The following is a 17,660-nucleotide window of genomic DNA, read 5'->3' as shown; positions in this document are numbered from 1 at the left end:
GTCTTGGGGAGAGTGGGGGCAGTAGCTGTGGTTGAGCCTGGGTTGCCTGCGGGAGCTGGCAACTAAGCAGGCTCTGCTGGGGCTGAAAGAGGTGCGAACCTGTTGCTAAGCTCCGGCGAGGGAGGGGCCTTGGTGCGGCGGGCCTTAGGGCCCTTGACCACCTTGGTCCATGCCCCTGACTGGGCAGAGCAGGAGGTCCCAGAGTCCTCCTTAGTCCTGGAGGGAGACGGTGCTCTCCCCTGTGGCTCCCGGGGGAGAAGGGCCTGGCAGTAGGAGTCTATCTCCTGCTCGCAGTCCCTGATGGCACGCAGTCTCCGGACTGTGGCCTGGAGCTCCTCCAGCTGGTGTGCCAGAGACCCCAGTAGGGAGCAGACCCCGCAAGGGGAGGTGGCCATGCTCCCGGGCCCCAGAGCCTGAAAAAGGGACGGGCTCTGTCTGCGTGGAGCCTGGAACCATGGACTCCCTCTGGGTGGCCGTCTCTGAGGTGCCCAATGGAGGGGCCGCAGAGCCCGAGGGGACCCTTGGGGTGCGGCATGTGCCCATCCATGTCATGCCTCTGGTAGGCTGGCTACGGCTGGGGCTGACTACTCTGGGTGGGGTCGCAGGCAGGGTCTCGTGCCCTCCCGCTCCCTCTCCTGCACGAACTCCACACTAACTCGAGCGCCTGTTTACACAGCCTGTCCGCGTGGCTCCCTGGGGGGCTGGGCCAAGTAGGGGCCTGGGCGGGGGCTTGACCCAGCCCGGCTCCAGGCAGCCGCCTCGTCCCAGGGAGCGAGGAGTTAACCCCTTCCCACCACGAGCCCGCTTACCTCCGGCTATGCTGGGGGTCAGCAGGGGGCTCTGCGGCTGCTGAGGGGGTGTCTGGGGGGCTTCGGGGGAGCCAGGGGCGCAGCGGGCTTCACCCGCGCGTCTCTCACCGCTCCGGAGCCTTCCCACACATCTGAGCCAAAGCGAAAGCAGAGATTTCTCCACTTGCCTGATGCCACTGTGAATGCTAATGCTTGGCTGCCAGCAGCTGCTTCTTTTTTTTTTAACCCCACTCCCAAAAGTCAGCCCCCAGGGCAGTTGCCCCTATTGCCCCCCAATCCTAGTTATACCACTTTTCCCAGCCAACAGTTCTGTACATACAAAATACAATACTAAATGCTCTGCAAGTTTGTCTTTAACCCCAAGATATTTGTAATGGTCAGAATCACCTTTCAGTTCCCAATTACCAACTCAAATGTAGATCAGACTTCTATGGACTAGTCACTAGAATCACTATTAGCCGGCAAGTCAGTGACTTACCAGTATAAGCTCAGAAGACAAACTACTGTTCTTAGTAGACATATAATAAAAGGAACAGATAATAGAAGCACTATTATAGTTGCAGCCCTGCTGCTGGTCTCACCAGAGAGACCAAACCAAACCATAAAACACTTTGATGGCATTCTCCCTATTTCAGTACTGAGGAACTTGGCAATGTAGTGTGAGAAAGATCATGTCTCCATCTCATGCTGTACCTGTTCTGAAGCCAAATCTAGGGTTTTTGTTGCCGGGGCTGTCCATCCAACAGCTTTCACAAACCATCAGTTGTCTACTGAAGGAGAGTCATTGGTCTCACCTACCCATGTCTGTTAGTGTTAAGAAAATTTATGTAGAACCCAGACCCAACATGGTAGATGGTGCACAAGCTCATGACAGAGACAGCTCCTGCCAAATGAACCTGTCTATTTGAAATATTAAAAATAAATCTTAAAACATGCAGAAATGTGTCAAATGAACATGTTAGGATACCATTTCCTCTGAATCAATGCTCATCATACTCATTGGCTTTAATGGTAGGTACATTGAGACAGAGTGCCATAGGTATTAAGTATTTAGTCAAGAGATGAGCTGAAACCCCAGAACCAAAACACCCCCAAATATTGAAACAGTTGTAGATCTGACATAGCTACAGATTAAATGGGTACGTCATCCCGGGACATCATTCTTCTCTTGTACTCGGCCTTGGTGAGGCCGCAGCTGGAGTACTGCATCTAGTTTTGGGCCCCACAATTCAAAAAAGGGTGTGGAGAAGCTTGAGAGAGTCCAGAGAAGAGCCACGCACATGATCAGAGGTCAGAAAAACAGACCTTATGACGACAGGCTGAGAGCCATGGGGCTCTTTAGCCTGGAAAAGCGCAGGCTCAGGGGTGAACTGATGGCCACCTATAAGTTTATCAAGGGTGACCACCAGGATCTGGGGGAACGTTTGTTCACCAGAGGGCCCCAAGGGATGACGAGGTCAAATGGTCATAAACTCCTGCAAGACCATTTCAGGCTGGACATAAGGAAGAATTTCTTTACTGTCCGAGCCCCCAGGGTCTGGAACAGCCTGCCATTGGGGGTGGTTCAAGCACCTACATTGAACACCTTCAAGACTAAACTGGATGCTTATCTTGCTGGGATCCTATGACCCCAGCTGACTTCGATGATCTTCTGGGGTCCCTTCCAGCCCTAATGTCTATGAAATCTATAAATCTAGATCCAGTCCCATGTAGTTCAAATTTCAGACCATCCAGTGCAAAGAATAACTTTGAGTTTCAAGAACTGAAAATAAATCCTCACTTTGCTTTGGTAAATCTCATTAACAGCAGTAGAAAGTATAAATATTGAGAAATAATATTCATACAGAACTCTTAGAGGAACATTCCTTTCCTCTTATATAATTATTATTTAAAGATACTCAGAAGCTTACTGAAAATCACATGTTGCACATGAGCTGAGTCTTGCCTGGTAAATAAATATTACCAAAAATAAAGTTAGCATACAGCACCTCAGGCAGTAATGTCAACCAAATAACACAGGCGCCTGAGACATTGGTATTCAAAGAACAATCTGAATTATGTGATTTGGCCACGTAAGTACCTGTTCAGTTAAGTAAGATACTGAATACCACCATACCCCTTTGGCATCTAAGTACTTCTATTCAAGTAGTTAAGTGAGCCTGACTCTGTGTAAGTCATGAAATTTGACAAGATTATAATTAGAGGTGAGATGGTTGCAATTAGTCTTTACTGATACCGTTGTTCAGGAATTGCCTACTTTCTATCTTCTGCTGCTTGCTTTAGTACACCAACATGCAAAGTGGATACTAAGGGCCAGATCCTATTCATCTACTGTGCACACTTAGGCACCTATGTGTGATTCTATTCCATCCTGTTCAAATCCCTGAAAAGTCATTAATGCATCTACTTTTGTAACATAATGTCATTTTACCCTTAAGTTTGAATAACAAAAACAAAAAACAGTGAGGACGAAGAGGAAGAGTAGGAGGATAATGACAACAACAACAACAACCCACCCAAACTTGCATTAAAAGGCACTTGAGCAAGGTAGAATAGGATTGCATTTAGGCACTTAAATCCATTGACATATCGAATAAGTAGATTAGGTGGAATAGAATCTGGGTCTTACACATTATCTTAAAGTTAATCTTAAAGCCCTATGCCAGTTTTTGCTAGCAGGTCTGACTCCGAATATTTTAATGCCCTTGATACTGGTCTGTTCACCACAGACAAGGGGTGTCAAAAATATGGCCCACAGGATGAATTTAGCCTGCAAAGCTTCTGTATCTGGCTCACTGCACAACCACCAGGCCACCAGAAGTTGGTGGTATGGCCAGTGGGGAACTGGCCCACCACAGAATGCAGGACCCTTGGCTCCTGGTGGGCATGGCAATGGTAGAAGAGCCAGTGAGAGCTGCCACAGCTTTGGTCTTGGTCCGACCACTTCCCACCGCTGCAGGCCATTCCTAGACTGCCAGCACTGCTGCTGCCACCAATACATACCCTGTACCAGATGCAGAACCAGAGCTGTCACCACATGCTCCATACTAGAGCTGCCACTCTGACACAAGACACATCAGCAACAGCAGCTCCAGATTGTGCATGAGGCACATGGTGACAGATAGAGCCACCACTGCCACATGCACCAGGCAGGAGCTGGAGTTACCATCGCTAGATCCAACCTGGGGCAGGAAGTGAGTCTGACATGCCTGACTTAGGCTATACAGCACAGTTGTCCTCGAAGTGGAACCAGGGAAATGAATAGTGTCTATAGCAAGCAACTGTTGCCTAACACCCTGAAGAAATCATTCCTAATCAGCTATGCTGATAAGACTCTGGTGATGTTACCTGGCTTACAGAAATCAGGTTCATGCACCCAATTTTTCTACGTATTTCTCTGAATTTGCATTTACAAATGAACATAGGATTTGTTTGGAGTGTAGAGTAAACCTGCCTTATAAAATCTGTTTTCAGCTGTCTTTCAGTTGATGTATTACTGTCCCTCTGAGAATTCCATATAGGCAATTCCCATTTTTGCATAAAATGACAACTAGGCTCTGCCACTTTTCTTTTACATGCAAACCCTGCCTCAGATTGGATTCCCCACCTGGACACTTCACCAGAAAAAAAATGCTCTGAAATTATGTGGTGCTTTCCTACCCCAAACACTTTGCAAGTATTAGTTATCTTAGATCACTGAAGCATCCAGAGATGCTTCGTAGAATATCAAGTGAGCTGCGACTAGAAGGTCGGGGTCTCAACTCTTTCATTCATAGCTGAGATTGTGCGGCTTAGCTTCCAGTTACCCCTGGGGTAAGAGTTGACATGGGCAGTTGTCATAGAGCAGCTCATGGCTTATAAAGCCCCCCCACCCTTTTTACCCTGCAGTGAGTAGTTTATGTTCACATCCGGTCACAAGCTCTAACTTCTTGACTATATTCCCTTAACATTACAGAAATACTGTAGCAACACCGCATATGTTGGAAGTTCGCATAAAGAGGGAGGAGAGTTTCTCATTCAGTGGCAAAGGGAATTTCATGCATGCAGCAGTGATAGGACAGTCGCCCTTGAAAGGTGCGGGGGAAATAATAGTATGAGAACACTGTATGAGAAATGTCACAGCTGCTTCTGCAGCTCTATTGAGAGCATTATTCTGAGGTGGTCAGGAATGCGAGGCAGGGGGTCTAGAGTCTGTTTGGCATTTTTTCCCATCAGCACAGACGCCTAACTCTGGATAAAAGATTAACAACATGAATAGCAAATGTCCTAAGAGACAAATGAATAAAACTTTGTTTGTACATGTCAGATCAGAGAGGGTTCATTCTGTTCTCTCACTATCTGAACGAGCCTGCTAGGATACACACCTGCAGCAGCAAGATTTCCTTAATAAGGTAACACATTCAGTTGCAGAGAGCCTGAGCGTATCAGCCTACAGCTTACCTGACACACATTCCTTCAGTCAATGTGGTTTGGAAACAACCTTCCACCTACTTTTGATTTCTGTGTGTGACGTAAGTTGTTGCATGTTACGAAAAGGCCCCAGGTAAAGTAAATGGAAACTCTAACCAGCAGCTATGCACCTGGTGTTTTTGCATTTCCCAACAGATATTACAGTTGCTGGAATGATGTGTGAATCTGCTACAACACCTTCTATTGACAATATAGTTTAGGTGTGGTATGAAAGAGATCTATGTCCTTGATATCACTGACCCACAAGCTCTTGCAGAAGAACAGGAAGAAAAGAGCTATCAAAATATACAGTGAAAAAGAATGCCAAACATTTACTTTCTACTGGTTTTGATGGTAATCAGTATGCTTCTGACTTAACAGGCTGTACCATGAACAAGCTTGCTGACAGCTTCCCTTCTTGAGAATCAATGGTGGTGGGCAGAATTACTGTGCAAAGTTTTTCTTCCCAGCAACAAAAATTCTTTCACTTTTTTCCTCTTAAAATATTAATTTCCAAATCCTTGGTGCTATTTTGTGATGTTTCAAAGGATTTATGAGACTCCATTCTGGCTCTCTTTCCTGGCTTTGTGATGGGAGAATTTCCCCTTCTAATTGCTGGAAAGATGAGACAGCAAACATTCTCTCTTTTCCCTCTATCCTCTGGATAGTTAAGGCCCAATTAAACCCCCTTTAAATTCAATGGAAAGTTTCCCATTGGGCCTAGATCCTACTCTCTGCCCATCATTAATTTCCTTCTATGATCAAGTAACAGGTCTTGTGAATGGGGTAGAGAGACAATGAGCATGATAAGTCTCTACTTTAGTAAGGCACTTGACACTGTCTCCCACAATATTCTCATTAGTAAGCTAAATCAAACTATTGTAAGGTGGTTGCCTAATGGGTTTCATAATCATGCTCAAAGAATAGCCAACAATGACTTAATGTCAAACAACTGAGGTCAAACAAATTACCCAGGGCCTATTGTTTAACATCTTATTAAATGTGCAGATGATACTAACTTGGATGCGGTTCAGGCATGATAATTTTGATTATTTTCAATTTATTAAACTAAGTTCAATTATCTGAAATTTATAAAATAATATTCAATGGTGTACATAAGAAAGAATAATCAAATGCATGAGTCCAAAATGGAAAATAACTGGGTAGGTGGCAGAACTGCAGGAAAAGACCTTGGGGTTATAGTGGATCATAAGCTTAATATAAATCAGTAACCTATTATTGTTGCAGATACCTGTTAAGATCCTGAGTTTTCTTAACAGGATTGTTGTGTACAACTCATGGGAAGGGAATCTTCCACTCTATTCAATCCTGGTGAGGCCTCACCTGAAGCACTGTGACCACATTTCTAGGCACCACGCTAACAAAGATAGGGAAAAATTGGAGAGAGGCCTCAGGAAAGGAAAAAAAAATTGTTAGCAGTCAAGAAAACATGGCATGTTTGGAAAACTTGGAGGAAGTGAGATTGTTTGGTCTAAAGCGCAAAAGACGGAGAAGATTTGGCAAGAGTCTTCAAATACAAAAGGGGTTGTCATAAGGAGGATGGTGATCAATTGTTCTCTATGCTCACTGGCGAGAGGACAAGTAGGGCTTAACTTGGAACAAAGGGGATTTAGGTGGGTGTTAGGAAGAATTTCCTAACTCTGAGAGGTTGAAGCACTGGAACAGATACCTAGACTGGCTGTGGAGTCTCCATCACTGGAGATTTTTAAGTGCACATTAAACAAACATTTGTCAGAGATGCCTCAGACAGGGATGATCCTGCCTTAAGTAGGGGGGACCTCTCAAGGTTCCTTTAAGTCCTGCTTTTTTATGATTTCCTGCTTTTCTCCATCATGGCATGGTCTTCAGCACTCAACTTGCTGTCTTACCTGATACAGCTAGATTGAGCAGAGCAGTTCTGTGACTGGCAGTTCACTTCCTTTACAATGAAGAAGTTTTGAATGGCAGGAACTGACAGCTTACCATCATGGAGTGAATAGCAAACTCTTCAACCTACAAAAACCTACTATTGAACCACAGGTTACAACAATACAACAATTGCAGCTTTTTTTCTTTGTTTTTGTTTACTGATGAGAACTCTTTGAAACACTGAATGGGGATGGCAATGCCATAATGGGACAGCAGTATCAGTTCAGGCTAAATTTCAAGAGAAGTGGAAGTGACCATTCCACTGATTACCAGCAAGCAAATGGAAGGAAGAGCTAGAATTGTTTTTTTACCAAAGGGGGGGAGGGGGGCAAACCATGTAAAGAAATGCTGAGAATTCTGAGACTTTTGATATCAAAGAGTACACAAATATAACTAAGCACTAATACTTACTGACTGAGTAGCATGCATGTTTAAAGCACTTTGCATACAGTGATTAAATCAATCCAAATAGCTTTACCCCCTCCTTACTAGTTGCATTGAGCGGCGCTCTTGCACACTTGAGGATTCAGCCCATAATCTTGACAAAGGTTAGCTACTGCTAAAATAAAGAATCCCTGCTCCCACCACCACCATCACTATGCAAAGCCTTATTAGCATATATATCACATACCGGACCCCCTTACAATGCATATTCCCTTTTATGTTTCCCTCTATTGTTTGTGCCTCCTTTGCAGTTGCTAAATATCACAGGCAAGTTAAACTTCACCTCCACTGAATACAAAAGTGAACAGGAGCATCTTTCATAGAGTTACATCAAGTAAAATACAATAATGCTTATGGTCAGGTAGGCAAACAAATTGCTTAGAGATTTAAAAGGAAGCACATTCTCAGGGTAGGTGACAACAGACACCCAGTGACCCTTTACTCTTATTTTCAAGAACAACACCTACATTTACAGGGTGCATTGCCAAAAGCTGCACCCATGTAGGAAGCTGCCAGCCTTAGAAGAAGGAAACACCAAATCAAAATGGATGCTTATCTTTCACTCATGTATTTCAGTACAGAGGTATCTGGAAATGTGTTAGTTGCCCTCACTTATTCAGCATTGTTTGCTAATGTCAGACAACTAAGAAAATTAATCAGGTCAGAGCCAGGCTTGCATATGTTGTCTCCACAGGGATTACTCATTACTTGCCAAATATTCAGATTGGGTAATTGCTACCTGGATTACTAAGGGTATGGAGCCCACAAGAAAATAATTGCTTACAGTTTCTCATAGATTGCATCACTTAATGCCAAAGTATACAGCAGAATGTGAAGAATCAACACATGATGCAAGGGATACAGGCCTGCTTGCAGCTTGGAGACTAGTGCTGAAACAGTCGCATCTCTTTAAGGGAGAAGAAATGTTAACCCTCCCATGCTGTTTACCAGAATGAAATAATTTGCTTCTGAACTCCAGAGGCAGGTGTAGAATGCAGAGATGCCCTGGAATAACATTTCCTTTCTTAGAATCCAAGGGCCAAAAATTCATCCTGGGTGTAATTGTAAATTTAACCTCCCACTAATTTTACTGTGACCACCCATGAGGTCATTGCTCTGCCAGAATTCAAATATAGTGCAGCACCAAGCTGTCATATTATAATTTATGACTGAACCCAGCTGGTGGCAAAGCAAGCCCTGGTCATCAAGATCACTGTTATGTAATGCAAATGAGCTCCTTGGGCGCTATTGTACTATCAGGTTCAGGTGGTGTACAGGTAGCTCCAGATATTTTTACTAACCAAAGTGATTCGCCACTACAAAGAAGCATTGAAAGGCTAGCTTGCTCAGCATAACACAGTGGAATTGTTAGCAAAAGGCTGGCACTTCTGAGTGCCCTTCAGAGGTGTTCTTCTTTGTGGTAAGTAATATGGTTTTCCCTACACAGTGTGTGTGGGGTGGGGGTGGGCACAGAATAGGAGTTATTCAAATATTCACTCTATTCCAGCCAGCCATGCATACAATGCTGAGTCAGGAACAAACATTAAAAAGCAAGAGCCGTGAGGAAACTTACAAATCCAATTGTACATCTCCCAAGGGGAGTCATTACAACAGTGTCAAAGAGGCCTTAAGTAGGAGGAATGAATAGGTGGGGGGATATTTGACACAAAGGGAAGAACAATGCTGGAAGAAAAGGCCCTGCTAAAAAATAAGCCAAATCAGCACATGAGCACTAAAACTACAACTGCAATCTTGAGGTTTTAAAGAGAAAAATGATACCAGATGTCAGAAGTTAGCACTGGACAGATAGCGTAAACATGTTGGAGAGATAGCTAACAGGAAAATATGCTTATCTGAGTACCTTGAACAGTAACATGCTCTTCCTCATTTTGTTAGTGCTCTCTAGCTAAAATAGTTTAATTTTGGATATACTGCAAACAAGCAAGCAGCCTCATAACTAACAAGGCAGCCGGACAGCAATATTATTAGGTGTTAGTCAAGCTGCTAAACCGAGCCGCAGATGAAATATTAATTAAAGGTTACATTTGGAACCTTCAGAAAAATGACTATTCAATATAGCAATTATATTTTCCCCGTTGCATAATAAAGTTTTATCTTACTGTGCAGTAGAACATAGACCATACTCTTTTTTTTAGCTTGAAAAGTATCTTGAAGATTTAATAAAGGATTACATCATGCAAAATACATATATTTAGCTCCAGAAAGAATCTGAACTGCTTCAAACAGTAGTGTGTGTGTGTGTGAGTTGTATACAGCTGAGGTAATGTATAATGCCAATAATCTTTGTTTCACTGAATTGTTGATCTACATTATGAGTCCAGTGCATGAATATCACCCAAACCACTAACATTTAAATTTTAAATACCCCTGTTTTAGATTTATTATTAGTACAGCATTAGCGAGTGATTTCCCCCCCCGGCCCTAGACCTGAACACCTAGGCCAGGGACAGAAATTGCATATAAACCAGAAAAAGTGATCAGAACCTGGTTCAGATTTATAACACAACAGAAAGTCAATGCATATAAACCACTTTCAAAATGGCTAAAACCAATTTAAAATAAACCTGAATGGATGCAGTATCAGACTTCACAGATCTAGGTTAAATCGGTTTATTGAACTTCTGTCCCAGATCTGCTACAGATTCAGGTTAACTCAGTCCCCCAACATCCCAGAATGCTTTGCACCTCCCCCACAAACCTCTCTTCACAGGGTGAGCAGGCTCTTGGCCCAGGCTGTCTGCTCCAGTCGAGCAGGGAGGTGTGCTCTAGCACCCCTGGCTTCTGGCCTGGGCTACTTGCAGGCATGTGGCTACATTTTAGGAATCAAAAGTGAATCTCTGTTCACTTGCTTATCAGTTCAATCTACACAGTTTAGACTAATTGAATCAGGTTCGCAAGGATTTAAATCAATTCAGCCTCAGGATCTTTTGATTATCTGTACATAGTCTCAGGGACCAAGCTGCCCAAAATCCTGATTTAAATCCCAGACTCTTGATCTGGCATCAGGCCTACCTCTAACACACTCAAAAATATCTCATCTTTGGTAAAAATGTGTCACTTTCATTGTCCAGAAAGGAGCTGAAGAATGGCAACATGCACTGTGATTTTTTTTTTATTCATGGAAAATTTCCAGGCATGTTCCACTATCACTTTGTGTCTGGATTTCCCCTGTAAGTAATCAGGAGCTTAATGAGTGGATCAGCAGCAGAGTATATACTACAGTCTGCCATTCTTGCTCACTTTGAGCAATAGCCTACTTCTGGGCAGACCTAAGCAAGCCGACTTAATAGAACAATATCTATGCATCTTTTAACTAGAGATAATGCCTTGCCCTTACAGGGAGATGGATTCCATGACCTAGCAGATCTATTCCCTCTCTAACTACTATGATCACTTTTGGGGTATTTCAGAGGCTTTCATGAAGACTGTCACTGAAAGCGAGTGGGGACAGGAGCCAGCAGAGCTCATTTCCATGTGAATTGGAGGATTGCTATGTATCTATAATGACGCTACTGTTTCTTCAACCGTATAAACCTTTGGAGGTATTTTATGCTCCTTAGTGAGCACTCCTCAGTGTTAGGAACATTAGCAATGGGTTCTGCAGATAACGAAGTTCTGTGGTGCTGCCTTTCCTCTTCTTTGGCTTTGCAGAAACAGCTACTGTGATAAGCAGTGAGAGGTCCCAGAATGAAGACATCAATAACCACAGGCTTCCCAGTGGCTGTGTTAAAGAAGCATCAGCAGCAGTCCCAATACTAAAGTCAACATATTACCTGGTGCAAGATACCTATAATGTTTTATAATAAATAAAAAGTCCCTTTATTTACAGGAAGCTTAAAATAAATATTTCAGGGAGCAGTTTTGCTGAGGGGGAAGAGAGATAAGGTGAGCATGAAATGGGGAAAGGATAGCAAAATAAATTATTAAAAAAGGATGAGGGAAAGAGCACAAGAAGAACTGGAGAAAGTGATATGAAAGTCCAAAACAAGGGGGAGGAATACTAGCATGCTGGTATTGTTATGAATAAGAAGACCCAAAACTTCCTTGTGAACTGTAAGACCAGCATTTCTTTTGATGCTATTGCCCAGGAAAAACACTTCAGAATTCCTACACCACTGGGAGGGCTGATGCCTGCTGAGAAGGACCTAATCAAGTATTTTCTTCACCATCACAATACACAGTGTGGCAAAACCCCAGTCCACACCCACATCTGTCCCTGCTGTCAGCCTTTGTGGCTGTGGTTAGGAAACTGCTGCATGCTGGGTCTCAATTGAAAAAAAAAAATTAATATATGAAAAACAGGAAATTCAAGCATGTTTTGGGTCTAATTCAATTTCAGTTCCCTGATTCCATTATTTTCTATGGACAAAAGGCATGTAATAAAATTATGAACTGAGACCCAAAGAAAGCAGTACAGAGCTCAGTGGAGATAAGGCTAATTCATTGTGTAAAGTTGGAGCCATGCAAAATATAAACGTGGAGCAGATCAAAACACCTCTCATCTAACTACCAGTTAGGATCACTGAAGCAAATCGGGGCGCTTATATGGAATTTAAGTGGAATATGTGAACTGGCACAAGTCATGGTTTCACAGAAGTAAGACAGATTGTAAAAATGCAAATATTCGTGCTTCATTTGAAGCTGAAAGCCCTGACTTTGGAATCCATAGATGCACTGCACAAAGTACTGGTTCAATGTCAGTTTCCCTTCTTTCTCTTTACAAGAGCATCGGTGCATTTTAGTGCTAATGTACTAGTGTACATTAGTAGTTTAGTGTACTAAAGCGTGACACTAGCTCAAGATAACCACATTCTGCTGAGAAATATAACAATAGCAATAATGGAATAAGCACTTCATGCAATTTCCTAAGAATGTAGTTTGGACACCAACAGCCCAAACAAACTAAAATGGCAAAAGCAAGGACTCTATTCTGAAATGATTTGCAAACAGATTCTGCAGCTTCCCAGGGGTCACATTTTCTAGAAGAATAAACTGTCCTTGGACAATATTGTCAATGCTTCTTTTCAAATGGATTCTCCTCCCTTCCCCCCTTTGCCTTAAACCAATATATGTTGTGACCAATCACATGCCACTCTCCATTTATGAGTTAAACAACAGTATAATCTCATATAGTAATTTTATATAGCCATGCAAAAAATATGATCAATACTTATGGCCTAATTACAGTGGATTGAATGTAATCCCCAGTTCATTATTTGTGTAAAAATTCATCAAACATTGCAGAATCACAAATAGTTCTTCCAGTAACCTGGGGATGGTAAAAAAAAAATCTCACTCCCGGCTAATAATACAACATACAAAATATAAAAATGGAGTAACTCATCCGATTTATTTGCAAGCCCCCTTTTTTTGTATGTTGCAACCTGCTCTCCAACTTACATACAGCTCTTTCTTTAGTGGTACATCAGTTTTGCTCCTTGAAAAATCAGCAGACTCACTGCAGACAGTCTAAGATATGGTGCCAATTCCTCAGCTGGTATACATCTGTGTATCAACAGCTACGTCAAGATTTCCACCAGCTGAGGATCCGATTCAAGGTGTTTAATGTGTAGAAGGAAAAGCAACCACACAGTAGAGAAAAATAAGAACTTAGACATTTGTGCACCAAGGCCCTTCAGCTTTTTCTGCTGTACTTATATAGCTTTGAGGAAGTAAAGGATTATGTTCCACCCTTGGGTCCTTTTTGCTGAATTCCCCTTCAGGAGTCTAGTGGCAAAGAGGAACACATCTTTGGTGAGCACCTGCAACCAGCAGTTCCTTCCTCAGGCACTCAAATAGATTTCCTCACACTGCAGTAAAATGAAATGCTGCCTGTTCCCCTTCTTACACCCCCAAACATGTGCAACGATGCCAACATGAGAGAAGGTGGCAATGGCATCAAAAACAAAGGTCTGTGAATGAGTTTCACCTGGCTGTTAGCTGGGTTTAATTTCTGACATAACATGGTGCCCAAATTTACCCATAAATGGGCCCAAGTTACACCACCTATACTCTCTGCCTCACCCCTCTTTATCAGACTCCAGTCACAGATCCAAATACTCAAAGGTAATCACACACACCTCTTATCTTTTGATAACCAGACTGGGGCCTTTCTGGCCTTACAAACTATTAGTCTCTGCTCTCTAGCAGGGAAGATCCAGTGGCTGTTAACTGCCTAAGACTGTCTGCCGGACAGTGGGGTGAAGAGCGAGACAGGCTGACAAAGACAGACTTTGGTAATATGTCTGGTCTTCCAGTAACTTAATCAGGACTAGAGGTAACTCAGTTTAGGGCCTAGCTAACCACAGACCCTGCAACAATTAGTTTAGCTGTGCTTATATTCTGTTTGACATTTATGTTGTTTGTGGACAAGCTTTGCTTTTATTCAAGATAACTGGACCTGGATGTAGTCACTTAAGTTGAGGCAAGTACTGCTAATACCTTTGGAGAGAAAGGAAGCTGGCGTCTGAATTGAGGGTGGGTGGATGAGAAACAACATAACAGTGTGGGCACTTAGTCCAAGATTTAAAGGGGCTGAGACTTCCTTGCAGAAAGGAAACTGGCATTGCTCCATGTGAACATAGCACACACCACATGATCTGAGGTGTGTCAGCCTGCTTACAAAAGGTTTCATCAGGAATATAGTCTCCTGTACCACTGTAAAAACTCATCCAATTTTTATGAACCAGGCACACACAGAAGCTATTTCCTAAGAGCTGCCAGGTGAGGCATTCAGTGATGTGGTGTAAAAACATCCTTGCTGCTTGGCACATTGAAACTAGCAAAAAATATTGGCTTTGACACATGCAAACATCCTGTGGGATACTAGGTGCCCTGCAATGGAGATCCACTAAAGATGTTGATGTGAGGTTGAGAGAGATGCTGGCTTTTAAACTTGGCCAAAAAAATGTTCTTTTACAGGGCCTGAAAAAGAATCAAAGTGGTGAAAATATGGGGAGTGAGAATTTCAGCTTGTGCAAGCCCATAAGACAATGTAGGACTGCCTGAGCATGGAGTTGCATTGTACCTTTGTAAACAGCACTTCATACCTAAAGAATCCTATATGGGTTTTTCTTTCTTTTTTCATCTGTAAACTTAAAAGTATTTACAAGGGTTGAGATCCGTACAGAAAGCAAATCAAAATTTAGGAGGTGAATCATCTAAATTAAAATATCCATCTTACCCACATGTATGTATCTCCTACCCACCCACTATGACCTTTTGTTTCTTATTTTGGACAAGAAAGAGAGCAGAGCATACCTCCAAACCCAAAGCACTGCTTTCCAAATCAGGTATTACTTCAGCTATTCTTTGTCTATTACCAGACAAAGAACAGCTACAGTAATGAGATACTAGGGGTACATCCAGGGAAGGGTTGTGGGTATGATCACACCCTCTCTGATTCCTGTTCCACTCAAAGTTTAAAACAAAACTGCCTGGAAGGGACAGCCACATTTCTTGTCAGGTGGAGCTTAAGTCAACTCACTTTATGGCTCATTATTATCCACTTGATTTCTACTAATCTCTTCACTCCATAGGTGTTAAGAACCCTTGGTTTTCCTCTAATCAAATCAAATCTAATCTAATCTAATTTTTCTTCTACAATTATCCTATCTGTTACATGTCCTGTTAATGTTTCTCTGCTCACCCCTAGCATGTCCAATGAAGGTGTGCTGCTACCTAGGAACATGAACTTGGATGGTTGTTCCTAGGGGATTTGAATTCACAGCAAATGAGAATTAGGGAGAGGAGGGGCAAGGTTAAAGAAGGCTGAGCTGTAAAGTAGCACAGTGATCAGAAGGAAGGAGAGAGTTGCAAAGGTGAAGAGTAAGTTACTACAGTGACCCTTTCCTGTGTTATTCATTGCAGCAGATCCCAGAGGCTGAACTATCAGCGCAGCCAGGGAGGTATAAAGCCAGAGCGGGGTTGGTCTCCTCAGGTAGGGGCTCCGTTGGTGGCTGAAGCAAGTCCTCCCCTGATTCCAGATGATTTTTTCTGTATGTTGAAGTTGGAGGGCAGTGGAGGCCAGCTATGGATATTAGGGCTGTGCAAAACGGTACCATTCTGTTTCGACTTGCGTTTCGGTGTTTCAACAGAACAGCATTTCGTTTCAAATTTTGTTTTGATTCAAAGCTGCTGTTCCATTTCATTTTGTCAAAACAGTTTAGCTGTTTTGATGCCATTTCGACGTTTCGCCCATAGGCTATAATGGGGAAACTCAAAACAGCCTATAACTTTGTCATTTCTGGCCTGCTTTGGATGAAACCTGCAGGAATGGTAGCTCCTTCTGAGGGCGTGACACCTGCCAAGCTTCAAGGAGATAGGTGTAGGAGTTTCAGCAAAAAGATCATGTCACGTGTATGTGTTAAGCCACAGCAGGGTCAAAACTGCAAGAATGATAGCCCCTGCTGTGGCAAAAAAGCCTGCCAAGTTTCAAGGAGATAGGTGCAAGGGTTTGCGGGAAACTGCACCTCAAGCTGCACCTCAAGCTGTAGACAAGCAAAACTCGTGACATGGGTGACACTGTGTGTGTTAAGATGCAGCAGGGTGAAAACTGAAGGCATGCTCTAGCCCCTGCTGAGACCACGAAACCTGCCAGTTTTCAAGGAGATCGGTGCAGGGGCTTCTGGGTTCTGGGGCCCTGCACCTCTGGCTGCTGACTGGCAAAACCCCTGACATGGGTGCTTGTGGGACTGTGTCTGTCTTGGGGCACAGGGGGGTGAAAACTACGGGCCTGCTAGGCCCTGCTGTGGCCACAAAGCCTGCCGGCTGTCAAGGAGATAGGTGCAGGAGGAGTCTGGGATCTGGGGCTCTGCACCTCTAGCTGCTGACAGGCACACTCGTGACATGGGTGGGTGACACTGTGTGTGTGCTAAGGTGCGCCCTCACTCAACTGACACCAAGGCAGAAAGCAGGGCAGTTCAAACAACGCTGATTTTTATGCAGTTTTTCCATCCCTCCCCCAGAGCACTGGGATTGGAAGGGACCTCAGCAAAGGCTGACAGTCACTGGCCAGCTACACAGCCAATAACGAGAGCACTCCTTCCCTCCTCTCCCCTCTTCCTTCTCCTTACTTCAGTTTCTGTTTCCCTGCCAGCAAGCCCAGCTTGAGCTTCAAAACTCAAAACGTTTCAACTTGCCTCGTTTCATTTCGAGGCTGTTTCGAAGCTCTCTGTTTCATTTCGATTTTGCTGTTTTAAGCTCAAAACAAGTTGAAACAGTGTTGAAACGAAACTGCAGGTGAAATTTCGCACAGCCCTAATGGATATGCTGCGGGCAGAGGGGGAACAGTGGGAGGGCAGTTTCAGCCCTTCACCCACCTGCGTCATGGTTGGTTGCTGTAGGGAGAGGTTTAGGAAGGGCTTTGAAGTGAAGAGACCACTGGGGGCCGTGAGAGGCCCATGGATGCGGAGTCATGGGTACAAACGGGCTTCGGGGGAGGGAGAGTCTTAGAGCTAGAGGGGTGTAGGGTGAGAAGGGACTGGGGCATTATGGGAGGATGTATTTGGGAGTGGTGGGGTTTAGAGCTGAGGGGTGGTAAGACTTGTGAAGGTGAAGTGGAGTGTAAAGAGGCATTGGAAGCAAAAGGGGGACATGAGGTGGATGGCGGGGTCCGATGGGTTTGGGACATAACAGAGTGGGGCTGAGCACAAGGATATGTGGGATAATGAGGGACAGAATGGAGCCAGGTGTCATTTGAAGTGGCAGGGACAATACATAAAGGGTAGTGAGGGGCACTTAGGGGAAGTCATGTGGGGGGTGCAGGGAGCAGTTCTCTCTGTGGCCAGGCAGGAGTGACGGCTGTATCCATCCCCCCAGCACCATATGCCTGCCCCACAGACTCAGTATGTTTATTTTTGTTTGGATCATAAACTGAATAACATAGCCCTTGGCCCCTGGCATGTTAGTGAAACTTCTAGTTTCTTTTTCTTTGGAAAAAATAGGCATTGTGTTATGGAATGATGCATGACACCACCTCTGCCCCACTTTTCAAAATCCTAGATCTGC

Source organism: Crocodylus siamensis, chromosome 1, assembly GCF_052110815.1.
Source record: "Crocodylus siamensis isolate JL-2025a chromosome 1, ASM5211081v1, whole genome shotgun sequence".
In the NCBI taxonomy this organism is placed as follows: Eukaryota; Metazoa; Chordata; order Crocodylia; family Crocodylidae; genus Crocodylus; species Crocodylus siamensis.
The sequence above is the reverse complement of the archived record's forward strand: the minus strand, read 5'-3'. Positions refer to the sequence as shown.